The 3,417-nt window shown below is 49.5% G+C and overlaps 1 long non-coding RNA gene across 1 annotated transcript; it reads right to left on the bottom strand.

The window, feature by feature from the left end:
• Positions 1–847: 847 nt before the first annotated feature.
• LOC138064793 (uncharacterized) lies at positions 848–2,558 on the bottom strand. The gene is made up of 3 exons (XR_011138049.1): positions 2,460–2,558; positions 1,855–2,044; positions 848–1,608 (listed from the first exon to the last, which is right to left on the bottom strand). It is a non-coding gene; the product is annotated as an uncharacterized lncRNA (long non-coding RNA).
• Between the last annotated feature and the right edge of the window lie 859 nt (positions 2,559–3,417).

The raw sequence follows: 3,417 nt of genomic DNA, 5'->3' as shown, positions 1-3,417 counted from the left end.
GAAGGCTCTTGTGCTCCCAGGACCTGAAGATGGGAAGCGCTCCCGGCACGGAGGCTGCCTCCGTACAAGCACAGGTCGCGGCCCCCAGGAATCGATTCGGTCCTCCATTGCCAAAGACCGCTGGGCTGAAGGAGGTATCCAGAGTCTGTAATTCTTCTTCCCTTTCATCCGACGCAGCTGAAGCCCCCTTGCAGCCCCGCGCCCTCCACCGGAGCAGCATTTTGCTGCACCAAATGGACTTACAGCTCTTCAATAGTTATGTATGCACCCTTGGCCTTAGCTAAGCAAGGGGATTTCGCACCAGGGCGGCCACTTGTTGACCACAAGCCAGGATCAGAGGAAGCATGGAGCCACCCAAACGATGCGTCTGGGGTTGACCAGCACAGCAGAGCAACAGCAGTGCAAACAAAAAAGCTTGCTCCCGGGGAGAGCAGCCATCCAGTAACAGCACACCCGCGCAAGGGGCTTGATGTTATCTTTTCACGCAGACGGGTCATCATGGGTCCAGGAGGAGCCAGAGGGCAGAGAGAGCAAAGCAGGTGCCACGGGCAACTTGCGCAGGGAGTCATCTCACGCGAACGGGAGGCAGGAGCCTGCCGGCGGACGAAGCATTAACAAGAGAGCGCAGCCCTCTGCTCGGACACGGCCCCGTCGCCGAGGCAGCCCCACCGGAAGCACATCCCACTCCTGCACCACGCGTGCATCAGTGAATTTTTCTCTTGAGCTGACTGCTTTGCAGGCTAAGCTTCCTAAATACAAAATTAAAAAAAAAAAAAAATGCAGCTAGTAAGAATTTGCGCACCCTTCTTCTGACAGCCGTGCTCGTAGTAATGGCCTAAATAAACACTCAGAGACAGGTTTTAAAGTGCCGTCACGGCACAAAGCTTCCCGCAGAATGGGGCAGATCAAAGCCCTGCCCGGCTGGCGTTCAGACTCAGATTTCGAAGCCTCCCTTTTGGAAAAGCCCAGACCCAGAGTTTTGATTCGGTTCATCATGGAAACAGGGCTTTGTTCTCTTGTCTCTCATACCTAGAAGAAGCCAAAGCAGGTAACACTGCGGTATTAACTTTGGTAGGCAGAGCGAGAGCCAAAAAAAAAAAAAAAAAACAGGCCTGAAACGTTCAGGGAGGTGTTTCTTGATCCAAAATACTGAGCTTTATAGGTTCAACTGTCCCTATATACAGCTCGGTCTGCAACAGAATTAAAAGCAGTTTCAAAGAAGCGGAAGACCCCCGACGCCGACATCGCATCTACAGTCTTCTACGTTCTCTTCTTCTGCACCTCTTTTTACGACTGTAATTTGGGAAGGGTGAAGAGACTGTTTTCATTTCTAAGAGAACAAATGGCATGGTAAAACTAAACTCAAAGCCTAAAGCTTAAAGCCTTTCCTCATCGATAATTGGCAGTAGGTTGGTTTTTTGAGGATGAAGCCTCCCTCCTATCTTGCAAACGTAATTGCACGGGGAAGATGGATGTTTCGTACTCAGAAATGCCGAAGCCTTTCCAAAGAGACGTTTATAGATCACAACGCAACCGTAGTAATCACGCAGGGAAGCTAATGACACCCAGCTGAGTTCAGCAAACATGTTTCGGAGAGGTGTCCAAATACTAGGAGGAAGAAAGAATTAATCTTACAGGAGAATTATTTAAGACTTATAATCTGTTCAGAAAGGAATTACTAGCTCCGCACTATGCAAAGCTGTGTTAATTATGCTAACTAAGTAGAAGTACACTTATCTGCTTTAAAAGAGGTTCATCAACATCGTATGACTGACTTTCCCCATCTGCAGCTTATGGGCAGAAATTATTATTCTTAGCAGGCTAGCAGATACCTGCTCCCCCACTATAATAGACCTTTCTCACAAGGGAATCAGCTGACATAAAATCCTGCTTTTAGGTCACATAATCTCCAGGACCCCCCTTGTGAGTGTTCTGCTGCAATTTGATTTATGATCCCTGTAATGGAGGACTGTCACCATCTTCAGTCCCTTCTGATGCCCGGAGATGGCAACAAAAATTCCTCTTAAATGTCAAACACTTCATCCTGCAAAAAAATACACATGCTTGATTATAAATGGTAAAGGTCAAAGACTTATTTTTCTTCTTCACCTTTTTCCAATTTATTGGGAAAGTGGCATATCGTTAGTCAAAGCAGGGGCCGAAGGGGAGCACAGGGAGTTTTTCCAGTTGAAACTCTGCCCCCGGAGAGGGGGACGGCGGGCGCCACGCGCCGAGCTCCCCCCACGTCTCGAGGCTGCCGCCATGACTCACCAGCTTCGAGCCGAGCAGGAAGGTTTGAAAACATTTATTTTGCGCTTGCTAATGTATCCGCAGTTAAAGCACAACATGGGACCATACTGAGTTTATTGAAATTCTGCCAGGAGCCTGGCAGGTTTCTCGCAAAATTTTATCTAACAAGCAGACAGATGTCACCAAAAAAATAAAAATAAAAGACTTACTTCGGGGGTTGGAGAGCATTGTGCAAAGCCTGAATTCTCATCTCTTGGGCTCACAGCCTCTCCGCTACGTCTCTCGAAAGGTCCCAGCTCCAGAAGAACTAGCTTTAGAGCCCAGGTTCCCAGCAGAGTTAGGGAGAAAGCAGAAATCATAATCTATAAAAATTCAGATTTGGTTCTTCTCCTTCTGGTCATGTTTCACCCAGAAGGTGCCACCTTCCACCCAACTATGTACCAGGTACACCCGGTGGCACCAAGCACCTCTGCCAGTTGGAGACACTTAGAGAAGACCAAGGCACAGCGATAGCAGTCTGGGGACCCTCAGAGCCTTTCAGAGGAAGATTCTGAGGACACTGAGGACCAGCCACAAGAGCCCACCACTGCCCAGACCCATAAATCCAGCAAGAGAACATGACTCCCAAAGTCCTCCACCTTTCAGGAACAGCAACAGGAGCAGAACTGGCGTCCATCAGACGTCATCTCGCAGGTTTTAGCATCTCCTGGCGCTAGTACCACTCGCAGCAGACCTCCCCCATGCTGGAGCTGCACATCATGGACTGCCCAAGGAGGAGGCAAAGCTGGTGGGCAACAAATGCATTGGCATCCTCAAAGACATTTTTCTAGGATGGGTTACATACACCCAACTGCACATTCATGTGCTTCTAAGGAGCAGCTTGGGGCCGTGCAATCCCAAACGCGGAGCATTAGCGTTCCTGCGCCCCAGGGACTTACCTCCTCCCCTCCCTTGCCGAAAATGCACACGCAGACCGTGCAGCGTGAGGTTTCGCCCCTCGTCCCATCCCGGCGCGTGAGCTGGGGTCGGGCATGAGGCTGTTTGCCGAAACAGGGATTTGGCTCTTGCCTCCCTGTTTCCTACAGCGGTTCAGAAGCAGAATCACTTAGAAACTTTCAGTTAGCATTTATGTGCTCATATGTATGCATTTCGGTGGGAATGGCTATT

The sequence above is a fragment of the Struthio camelus genome, chromosome Z (genome assembly GCF_040807025.1).
Source record: "Struthio camelus isolate bStrCam1 chromosome Z, bStrCam1.hap1, whole genome shotgun sequence".
NCBI classification, from domain to species: Eukaryota; Metazoa; Chordata; class Aves; order Struthioniformes; family Struthionidae; genus Struthio; species Struthio camelus.
Note: the sequence above shows the minus strand (reverse complement) of the source record. Positions and strands in the feature narration are given on the sequence as shown.